The sequence below is a fragment of the Trichoplusia ni genome, chromosome 3, assembly GCF_003590095.1.
Source record: "Trichoplusia ni isolate ovarian cell line Hi5 chromosome 3, tn1, whole genome shotgun sequence".
NCBI lineage: Eukaryota > Metazoa > Arthropoda > Insecta > Lepidoptera > Noctuidae > Trichoplusia > Trichoplusia ni.
Window position 1 is genome coordinate 10128850 of NC_039480.1, and position 12712 is coordinate 10141561.

Consider the following 12712-nt stretch of genomic DNA (forward strand, 5'->3'; position numbering starts at 1 on the left):
CTCCTATTAGTCGCAGCGTGATGGTTTATAACCTAAAGCCTTCATCGATGAATGGTCTATTCAAGACAAAAATATTTTTTCAATTTGGACCAGTCGTTCCTGAGATTAGCGCGTTCAAACAAACAAACAAACTCTTCAGCTTTATATATTAGTATAGAAGTATAGATATTATTATCCAGGGACTGAAGATTTCAATAAAAGGTACGTTGTTGTACAAGGATTAGGGCTGCCCAAGAATAGAATGGAATGAAAAAGAAATTAAAAGTACAGAAGTTGTGGACGCTATTTATCCTATTTTTGTCTGTAGACTAATATGTTGATTAAACGTTATCATCACAAAAAGAACATTTAGATATTTTATCATCATTTATTGGCCTAGCCTTTTCCCAACTATGTTGGGGTCGGCTACCAGTCTAACCGGTTTCAGCTAAGTACCAGTGTTTTACAAGGAGCGACTGCCTATCTGACCTCCTCAACCCAGTTACCTGGGCAACACGATACCCCTTGGTTAGACTGGTTGTCAGACTTTTCAAGCTTCTGACTTCTCGTTACGACTGTCAAGGATGTAGGAATAACAGCCGGGACCCACAATTTAACGTGCATTCCGAAACACGGAGGAACTCGTGCTGACAAAATTGGTCACCCATTTACGGACCAACCGCGTCAAGCGTAGCTTAACCTGTGATCGAATCACTTATGCGGTTATAGCTAAGCTACGATTTAGCATTTAGGTATTTTATTATATTAGCAAAATAATCTACCATCTAATAACTGTCTTTACAGAAAGGCCCGAAAAACAACTGGAAATTGATAGTGTCACCAAAAATGTAACCTTTTTGAAAATCGTTTCTTGGAATGTTCAAAGGTATTGCTATAATATGAAGTTTAATTTACCTTGGAAGTAACGTCTAATTCATATCGTCCAGTACCTACCTAGTAGTATAGAACACTATGTAAGTGTGACAGACATTCCTTTTTTACAATGAAAGTTTAATTTTTCTCATAAAACACGACATTGAAAATAAAAATTTGCTTTCTCATAGTTTAAACACAGTCGGACTACTTTTCTGTTGTGAAAAGTTACTTAAGTGTCGAAAATAGTACGTATTCTACTTCAAACCCTAAGTGGTATATATGTTGACCTTTCATACCTGGCATTTCAAGGTCTTCATCATGAGTAATATCGATCTGAATTATGTAATAAGTGCTGGTACCAAAAAGGTTGCCATCCTTTGGGAGAACATGGAATACTGCTGTCAAATGAAATGACACAGTCTCTCAATTTTTATACTTTGTGTTATGTAGTGAATTTTCGTAGTGGTTTTCTTATCTTCGTTTTGTGGACAAATTTTATATGCAAGAGGTTGCAGGTTCCAATCTAATTCAAGGATATACCTGAACCAACTTTGTATTTCATCTTTCCATATTTCAAGGCAGCATTGACAAATAGCGAGGACAATTTATGGCGAAGCAAAATAGATTCTTAATTTTGCAAGCTGGAATAACCTTTTCTGTATGGAAAAGGGGCCATTGCCTAGCATTGAAACAAATTTTATGACTGGTATTATAGCTCCAACCGATAAAAAAAAAAAAAAAATTTAACGGCTGTTCTTTTTCATAACTATAAATTATACCAACCAATATTATGACTACTAAGTAGATCGTCTTCGAAATTTGAAATGAGTTAAAACCTATCATCAATTACTCTGTGGTCGTCTTTGGCAGCACGCTATGGCGTGACTCGGAGCGGTATCGAGCAAGTTGCATTAGTGCTACACGTTGTAATGGGAACAGTGATGTGACATTAACGTTCCGAACAACTCTTTTATAAAAACTGTTTTGTAATAATGACGTTTGAGATGTCGTATGATTGTACCCTTAAATTCTTGTTATGTTCTAATTTTTTACGCAATGAATATGTGTTTGCATGGGCATTGCTTGGATTGTCAACTGAAATAAACAAATCAGTTCAGTGTATTATGAACTTTCAGAGCAAGTCCATTGCTTTAGTGGAAGCGAGACGGCGCGATAAACCCGCATAGCAACGTCTCGTTTATCCACAGCAATAGTACTGTTTTAACATCTCATAGTAAAGTTCCAGGACGACTAATTAATAGACTCCCACATAGCAAGGTGTTGACAATTAGAATGTTAGTGTAAATCCTAATCGTCAGCACCACGTCTTCATTTTCTATTTGCACGATTCATTCGAACGTTGTTGTTTTAACAATAAATTGATTTATGCGTCAGAGTATTTGTAACACGTCTATTTTAATATATTAGAAAGGAATGTCTATGGGTTAGTCGAATTAGAACTGGCGTGTGTGTTCCAGTAGTACCTAGGTCTTGAAAATCGAACGCAGCGAACTGGCGTTCGATTTTCGAATGTTTATGAACTGGCATATGTGATAATGGTTTTTTTTTATGAGAACGTCAAAACAGAGAATGTCGAAGTAAACGTTAATGTGCCATTGTTTTAATAAATTTAATGTAGATTGCATTAGAGTTTATTAAACATGACATGTGATGACTTTTGATGTTTACAATTAGGCAAATGTGTTATGTTATAGTAAAAAATATTTACTTATCAAAATTATTTAAATTTCGAATTGTGAAGGATTAACCAATGGGTTGTTATTACAAATAAACACTATTTCAGTATTATCAGTGAGTAGCCATGAAACATGTACCTAAAGAGGGGGAAAATTAAGGCAAGACAGGCTAAAGGTAAAGTCAGAATAAAATAATACTCAGTAAAAAGTACCTTGTCTTTGATAATTATTTAAAGAGAACCTTGTTATTAAAGTACAGCTGTCTGTCCGTCTTTCACCAGTCTCTTATTTATCTCAAGAACAGTTGAGGAGTTAAAACTTTCACAAGTGACATATTTTTGTTGCCGCTATAACAAAAAAAGTGTATTTATATTAATTTTCTTCTGTAAATTTGTATAAATATAACCGGTTCAATTAATATTAAATCCATATCATCAATCGATTTGTCTTTACTTTTATACCCAGCTATAAAAATGATTGCTTAGTACTTGGCTAATCTTTGATCGTAACAAAATTTAATTAATAGCACTTAATTAATTACGGAGCCGTTTAGCTAACGTTTGGTTTACAACGGAACGAGGTTGATGACATATTTATAACGCGGTGCGTATGTTTAGAACTATTAGACAGAATTATGGGGTAAAGGTGATATATTGAACGACAGCCCTTTAGTTAATTAAACAGATTTGAAGTGGTTGTGTAAAACTTTTTTATAGGAACAAAAGGTGAAAATGAACAAAACATTTTTTTTTGGTAGCTACTGGAAGATATTCAGCAATTTAAATAGATTGAGAAATAATCTAATTTACATTATAGATTTACAATAAAAATAAAATACTTTTTTGTAAGCCACCTACATAAAAATGAGTCTAAAAAAGAACTCATTTCTTTTTAAAATTGAACATGGGTTTAAGAACAATTTTCAAATCAAAACGAAAACTGTTGAGAACCATTTGAATACAGATGCGGACTGCATAGAGAAGATACGTTATACGAAACAAATTACAGCGCTAAATACTTGAAAGCTTGATAAATTGTATGTAGAGGTCTTCTTTATTAATGGTAGCAGCCACTCGAATTTATCCTTCACATAACATTCATATGTTTGGTAAATATATTCATATTTGAATAGATCGTGGTGATTTCGGACTGAAAATTATTGCATTGATTTAGATTTTAGTTGGCTTCGTAAAGACGCATGTAATTGTGTAACGTAGTTCTAGGTAAATAGCTTTTGGGCTTACACGAAAATATATCCGGTATATTAATAGTCGTTTTTCAATTGTCATCCTGAATCAGAACCAAAAGAGGCAGGACTGAATTAAGATATTAACCATTCTCCACCAACATTCCTTAAAATACTATTTTACTATTTATCTGAAAACTGACTTTTATTTACAGGGAAATTTAATACCTTCAGACATTAACAGACCTTTATAGGTTTAGGTACGTGACCATTGCCTTGACTGTTTAACAGACCCTGAAAAATGGCTATAAATTTGTATTCGGCAATTACGTCATGAAGTTTTTTATTCCGGTTTCTACCATTCATCAGAATTATAAACTCAATCTACGCCAATATTTATTAAGGACTGACTAATACACATAAGGAACAAAAACCGCCACAAAAACATTCAAACAAAAATTTTGCTTCCACTACGAGTTGGTCTCTAAAGCAAAATTTTCGGTAAACATTCCCTCCCATCTCGTATGCATACACGTGCTAATAAAACATGTATGTTAGTACAAAAACCTTTGTCCCGGAGCAACTGACCCTTAGCGTGCAAGGTCAAGAACTGAGCCAGCGCCAATTGTTACAAAATAACGTGACAATGCATTGTGATCTAGTGTCGACAAGCATTTGTTTTTATTTTGATGACAGCTTCGACATTAGGTACACTAGATACAGTATTGATTGGCGAGAAAAATCTGTTTATTTTAAGGCAGTTTTTGACATGAATCACACCGTTTTTACTCTATTTTTATTTGAACGTGTTTTTAATGAAAATCATTCTTCTTTTTGATTAACAAAAACATTAACTTTATCACATATTTAAGTTAAATATGGTGGCAACACTATTGTAAATCAAACAAAACGTTTCGTGACATTCATCAAGATCTGATGTTTAGTTAAATAACAAATTAAAAATAATAGCGTGTTACCTTGTTCTGATATTTTTGAACACGCCACAAAGAGATACGATCAAATTCATTGCAAAGACCAAAATAACTTAATTACTAGATACGTGCGTTAATTCAGCATAACTACAAATAACGCTCATTTAGCTAAAGTCTAGACAATGGCGTTAATTAAAACCTCCTTACTTCTAAAATTCAATTATAGAACTTTGTAATCTGTTAAAAAATAAAAAATAAGTTTGTAAATTGCCAGCGCTGTAGCAGCGTTCTATTCTATTTTTAAGATATAAACAATAGCGTGTTCTTGTTTCAGATACCTGTCTTCTCGCGATAGCTAACTAAATTAAAAGTTTCTTGGATCGAGTGCATTGTGTCGGAATAACAAGTTTGATTAAATTTCACCAACAGTTCAGTTCGGATAATAAAAGGTGAGTAATTTGTGACTTCCACTTTCAATATAAAGTTAAACCGTTGAAAAATCATGATTAGTATAAAAGAGAATTTATAAGTTTTCAGTATTAATTGTATCTACGTATTTGTGTTCCATATAAAGATATAATGCTTTATAAAGCCATTTTCTAATCTTTGAGACCCAGTTGTGTTCCTATTAGATTAAAAGCTTCCTGTAGTAAATAATAGAGTTCTTTATTTACCAAAAATATTACACTAACAACTATTATAGGCAGATTTGAACAAACCATAATAAAGCGTTTCTTAAATCTGCATGAAAACTTAGGTGAGTGATTACGATTGAAAACTAGTCACTAATTTAAGTATTATTTCTTCGAAACCATTCAACCGCCCGGTAACTTATATACTTAAACATTTTATTCATCATCACCTAACTATATCTTGTTCCTTTAAAACTGCAACAGTTGATCAGACGTGTTAACATGAACATCTTGTTTGATGACAAGTAGGTGAGTGCGGTCGCCTCGTGACAACCTCTGAGGTGGGTGCGTTCATACCGCAGTTAGCACGTAATGCACTGCTAGTTTGGTTTGGTTAGTGTACGTAATTTAGTGGACAATTAATAGCTTTAAAAAATTTGAAAATAGTCGAGTAAAACAGTACGAGTCACATACGTTTATTATCATTTTTACGTGATTCAAGAAGTTTACTTAATTTCGAGAATTTTAAGAATTTCATTTGCTCAAATGTAAAGTTTGTATACATTGAGTTAATTAAGCGACTGTAATGCGTATTAAAAGTAACTGCCTTGAATCAAATACTGAAGTACTGAAATTAATATTTTTTTCAACTTTTCGAGATTTTTTTTTTCATAAATTTGGTTTGGTGATCTTTGTTCAATCTGATAACCGACCAGCTCAACTCCCAAATTGATTTCACTCGCAAATGCCCTATTAATCTACGCTTAAAAATCTCTTTAGTAGAATGCTCTACATAACCTCACGTCTGTTTCACGGTGAAGTAGGCACGGATTGCCATCCCCCGGCCCTGACATACCGTTCTCTTCATTCACTCTCATTACGTACGTGCTCGCCGGTTTTAACTGCTTTACACCGGTTTCCTTCAGAACTTGGCTAATTTAGACAATCTTTTTATCGGGAAAATCATTTTTCATTCGAGTTAAGGATGTATGGAAGCACTTGGATGTGTTTAAAAAGTCGTAGAACTGGAAAAGCTACGAAAGTAAAAAAGTTATTTCTTTAAGAGTGCTTTAATTTAGGATGTTTTACTTTAGCTTAGTACCAAACTTTGCTGGGATTGGCTTCCATTTTCAGATTAAGCTGATAGCGATTTAATTTTTAAATGAAATTAATAACGATTAAAAAAAGAAATCACATTCTTCCATTAAATCATATATGGACAAGGAAAGATACTATTATAATCTGAGGCCGAACAAGATAGTAACAGAAAAATACTCCTTTACGCATCGGGACACGCGTAACCTGCGACGGTTGCTAACGGTCTGACTAAGCACGAGGCACACGCGGCGTAGCGATGCAGTGCTACGGCCTGTAGAGCCACGCCAACAATCAAGTTTACCACCGCCTACAGATATTTCACATCAAAAAATAGAATGCAGAAGAAAAATCACATCAGTTTGTTTTAGTCAGGCTAGCACATATCTATATTTTGATGTAGGTATCTCACAATTCGACAATCGAATCTATACAAATTAATGACAATATAATACGTGTATATAACGTAATAACCTTACTTCTATATCAATTTTATCACCGACTTTATCGGGGTATTTGAAATATTTGTATGTGAGCTTTTACGTAGAAATGCGGGCGTCACGCTGATTTGTACATTTTCCTTTCTCAAAGCCGTATAAAACAAATGCTGGGTTTAGGCTGAGATTGTCCGAAAACAGACAGATGAGTGACTCAACACCTTTCACTAACATCGTTCCTTTATTTTATTAAGTCTGTATTACTGAAATTTACTTTACCTTTGACACGTAGTGATATTTATTTGTCTGGATTTAGACAGAAATAAATTGTAGCTTTTCTAGGTACGTGACATTCTTTTGTTTGTGAACCATTAATAAAGTTTATAGGTCTCCAAAAAGGGTTTTACTAACCGAACAATACAAATAATTATAATGATTATAGACGATTGCTGATCGTTATCCAACGAATAGAATCGAGCCGTATTGTTTCGTCTAAAATTATCGATAAACGATAAACAAAATCGATGTGAAATAAGTAATTCGAATAAACATAAGTTAGTCGACGAGCGTCATGAACTGTGATCTTTAGTGTTGTGTAGCAGTAGACAGAAGGAACAAAAGTCTATTGTTAACGTCATAATCGCCACGGAACCGCGAGATAACGCCGAGATAGGCGCATATAGTGAAACTGGCCTAGTTTACACCCCACTCGGTTCCTGCTGCCGCGTTGAATACTGCTTTCTTGACTAAATGAATGTTGCGCCTTGAAAGTGGTCGCGCGAATTTCTTTGCGATGCGAGTTGGCTGTATGGCTGAATAGACGTGGAATCAATGATTTTTTTTTTCTTAGTTTTTTTTTTTAAGAAATTCTAATTATGTTAATAATGGGTTTTTATTCTAAGTAAAAATCAAAAGGTGTAGCATTTTCATTGAATAAAAAGGTTTCGACCTTGAATGGTTTTATTCAAGTTCCAAAAAACAATGTGTTTTTTTATTGCTTTTATCGCTTTACAAACGTGAATACGTTAATCGATTTTAGCTGTTTGGTTTTTAATTGAAAAACTGCTATAGTGGTCCCATTTTCATTAATTTTATTAATCACATTCTGTCCTTGAAAATGTTACTATGAAAAATCATAAATTATTCTTCACATCTAATACGGTTTACCTAGTCATAGAAATTTTAATACTAGTAGCGAAATTATAACGAAGCATTTTAAATAGGCAACGAAGTAATAATATTGCTAAAAGTAGAGAAAAGCAGTCACTTTAAAATAAGCTAAGTCAAGCATCTAACAGGTCGTTATTAAATTACAACGATAAAAAGTTACACCGGCTACTGGCTAGTGGCAATTAACAATTTTCTTGGAAAACCTTTCAAAGTTGATCGTTCGTAATTTAAATTTCATTATAACGAAACATAAACTTTTTTTTAATATTCAACAGAACTGGAAGATTTGAAATGAAAAGAGGTACTAAAAAGTTTGTATATTCCTTATTTAAAACTATCAAATTCAAAAATGGAAGAAGAATTGAAGTGTTTGTTAAAAGAGTTTGAGGTTTGTTAAACGTACTGCTTTCAAACAACTTTTCAGTTTAACGGCAGTGTTGAAATCGAGAAAAACATACTAAAGCCATTTTATCTCTGAATCGAAAACCAGTAAACTACCCATTCGTCCATGAAACTGTTGTAAAACAGTAAAACTATTGTCACCGTTCACAGTTCACGCAATCGAGTCGTGGAAAACACGACACCTCTGCATTTACGGAGCATTTTCCTTCAATGCCGGTAAAGCTTATTTAAAATCGAAGGCTTCGAAGGCTGTTCGAGTGTAATAAGGCACTCTGGTTATAACGAGCAGGCGAACAATTTGCTTTAACGAGTGAGAACGATTCGTTCCGGGCACATGACTCAAATCATTGCCCCACTTATAGGAATGTGCAATTGAATTTTGATAACTAACGATTTATATCTTTAAGATTCATTCGATTTCTAATAACTGTTGTCTAGTGATGTGCGAGTTAGTTTTTCTTGAGTAAAAGATAATTTTACCTGTTTCTGGCAAAAATAACCTACAAAAAATCAGTCGTAAATATACCTTAAAACGCTACTGAACTTCAATGATTTAAATAACCTTCTGTCACTCAACTGATAAGCATTGTAGATGACCTTTCAGGATCCCCTTGTCTTATGTTAATTTGTTAGTTAAACTATTCCAAAACTCTTTTGACTATTTTAAGGCAGCTAATTCCATTAATTATGCTAATGAAGATACACTAACCTTAAGAGCTGATTTATTTTTAACTTATTTCTATGGACTTGACCATTTTAACGAAAACGTTCGTAAAAGGATTTATTTTGTGTAAACGCGATTTTGGTACCGTTGTTTATGTTAATTAGTAAACGAAATAAAAGCTGCACAGAAATAATGAGTTTGTTCTGATTTCAGAAGTCCTATTTAATATTTTTCCAATTTTATTAAATATTTTATCTTATGGAAATCCAAATTGTCTATTTAGATGTCAATTAGTATTAATTTGACTCACAATTTGTTTGTTATTAAACAAATAATAAGAACATTTAAAAAAACCATTTAATCATAAAAAACAAAACGTATTAAAAATAGAACACAATTCAAAGAACATTTCTTTATCGATAAATAAAGCTTTCAAAAAACGAATATCGTAAATTGGCAGGTACTCGATAAGTTCACAGGGCGCAATCTCGATTCGCGCTACGTTTGATACAAGTCGATATAATATCGGAGCAATTTTCTTACAGACCTGTCAATCGACAGTCTCGTTACGTCACTCTTGCTTCGAATATTAACGTCATCAACAGTTTATTGGAAACCATAGCTGTTGAGATATGTCAAATTGGAAATGAAATAAAAGAATATTACGAAAAAGAAATGAATAACGAATTCTGTCGCTCTATACTGCGAGCCATAGTCAGCAATTAAATTATCGTGTGTCCGTAGTTCTAGCAATGGAATGAGATTGCAATTTTGTTTTTTTACGAAGTATTTTACAAAAGGAATTGTGCCTTTCGTTTTGCAACTTTCATGGAATTAGTAAGTACATGATAGTTTTTTGTTTTATTTTTCTTCCAATTATTAATACATCAAAGCTAAGTTCAGTTACAAAGTAAGCTGACTCGACCAAATTGAATAGAAAACTTTTAGTCCAATATTTTCTGCTATTAATATTCCTCCCAACTCCATACATTTATTACATAGTATGGATTTATTATACAAATCATTAGAAGAAAAGACAATATTCAGTGATCCACACATAATTAAAAAAAACGCTCTTCTACCGTTGTATACCTAATAGCTTTTATATTATGATTTTCGAACGACAGATGAATCCATTCAGATATTTCAGTTGGATATCACGATACGGTATTGGCAGTTACACGCGTTTTCGCCAGAATTACCAACATTATGATAGTTCATTGTTGTTTGTTAAACAACCTATTTCGTGGTTTCGGTAATACAAACAAACGTTTAAATTTAATTGCTTTTGATGAATATAAACAAACGTTATGAATGTCACTAAGATATTGGAAGATATCCAGAGCGAGCCATTAAGTTTTTGACGTGAAACGTGATTTTGACTAATGGTTACGAATCATGGGTTTAGTAATATCTGCTCATGTATATTGATTAGTTAGAATACTTCATTTATTGATATCACATGAGAAGATTTTGACACAAGCTTTATAACTTTGTTTCTTGGTGCTTTTAGTTCTTGACCTGACCGTCGTTAATATTAAATATACAAGAATGAATTAAGAGCATTTTTTCACAAACGTGTAAGTGGATAACGATAAACGAGGCGCTCATCGATATTAGGACAGTATTGCTTACAAACAACTTTCAAATTATTTTGACTACTTCGCAAAAAACAATAAGCTATTAGTGAGTATTGTATACAAATATTTAACAATACACTTCAAAGGGTTTTGGCATCGCGTGGAGATGGATTGTTTTGCAATGAACGACTAGCTTTTTAAAATCTTTTGTTAGTACGACCTTCGTTTGTTTTGATTTGTCGGTTATCAATATTTGTTTTACGATAGTTGGTATGACTTTTTATCTTTTCATTAATCGCATGCTGAGATATTAGATCATACCAATGTGTACAAAAATTTTAGTTTTTTGGTGTTTTAAATCACTGAACTATGATGTTCAATAAAAATAAAACTATTTATTTAGGTAATTACGGTTACCTAATGATGCATATTAATAATTAGTCATATAACATTTTAATTTATTACCGCTTTAACAGGTGTTTCTTCTTTCTTGACTTCAACCGAGACCAGATCAGAGTGTTCAATAGTATAGTAGACCGATAAATAAATTAATCGCTAAACATAAAAAGACTGACCTTCAGATCTGTTGCTTAGTATCTAAAAATATACATTCTCGAAAAGAAGATTTAACTAAAACATACTTATACAAGTTTTACAGATCTATTGATATTTTGATACATGTAGGTACCTCACTTTTTGTTACATTACTTTCCGCTCTACGAGGCGTCAAGTTGACACGAGAAAATAGGCCCTTATTTCAGTGCCATCATCCTGAATTTCAAATATAAAGGTAAAAGATATTTTCGCATCGTACATTGATCATTGACGCGTGTCTTGAATAGTAACTCCTTCAAAATAATTGCCAATCAATCGTTTGGGTGTCTCGGAATCCTGGGTATATGTCATGGTACATTACATTTTGGGATATGATCCTAAAAATTAGTATGTGAGAGATTTTTGCTTAATGATTTTCATAAAAGATAACACGAGGCTAAGTTTGAGTGCAAAAAAGATAATATTTTTAAAGACAGTTTTGGAGGTAGTTTGTCGGACTTAATAAGCGATCTAGTATACAAAATATAGCTGATGTATGTCTCATACTCCATTACATACAGACGTCTAGTGTTTGTTCATTGAAATCCTCAGCCCATATAAATGATCCACCCAATTTGATTCACCGGCAACTTATAATTAATCTACATTTCTTGCCTATTCCGTCTTCAACTTTTTAAACATTATACATTTTAATTATCGAATTAATCAAACTCAAGTTTCTCTAGAAGCCTACAAATATTTAAATTAAATTTTGAACCTACTGAGACAGAGATTCCGAAATCTGTTTGAAGGAAAACTAATATTTGTTCTGAAAATATTTTTTACTTTGTCATAGATCTGAGGACCTTTTGGGATTCCTTTTTATACCTTTTTGGTTGACCTAAATGTTTTGTCGAAGATATCTCGATAAATGTTTTTTTAAGGGACTGAAATATTTTCTTTTGTTTTCAGTAGCAAGTAAAACAGCTATGGGTCGTATGCCTAATTCACTAGCCTCGTATGTATTTGACGTACGTTCTACATATACATATGTATCTACTAAATATTTAATATTGCCGGCTAGACATGTCTCAGGTCTCAAAATGTTCTCATAAATACGATTCTTGTAAATAAACCACTTTTACAGTGCAGATGATGTCAGTTGTGTTCGATAATCGCTTTTTTTTAAATGACTTGACGACTGAAAAGGAAAAGCGGCGTCTTTACTCCAATATGATCTGTTGTAAAATATAGATGCAATAATCAAAATTAAAACAAATAGTATAATCCACAAGTATTTTTAAACCCCTTCCTTATTAGACCCGATACCCAAATCTCGAGTGGCGAGGTACATTATACTCCAGTGTTTAAAAACCTTTCAATAATTTCTCTAAAACATTATCGACTAACAAAACTTTCACAAAAAGCCCAGCGCTAATGGTAAGTAATAAAGTATTCATAAAATAATACGGTATTATTTTCATACAGAATATTGTAACCTCTGACTAAGAACGTATTGAAACGAACT

At 32.8% G+C, this 12712-nt stretch overlaps 1 protein-coding gene across 5 annotated transcripts in view; it reads left to right on the forward strand.

Moving 5' to 3' along the window:
• LOC113491855 (voltage-dependent T-type calcium channel subunit alpha-1G-like) overlaps nucleotides 1-12712 on the forward strand; it is a 130448-nt gene that overhangs the window by 31368 nt on the left and 86368 nt on the right. For all 5 annotated transcript variants that reach the window (XM_026869034.1, XM_026869032.1, XM_026869035.1 and 2 more), the window contains exon 2: nucleotides 5005-5119. The gene's annotated coding sequence lies outside the window, so the exon portion shown is untranslated. The remainder of the gene's footprint in view (nucleotides 1-5004; nucleotides 5120-12712) is intronic.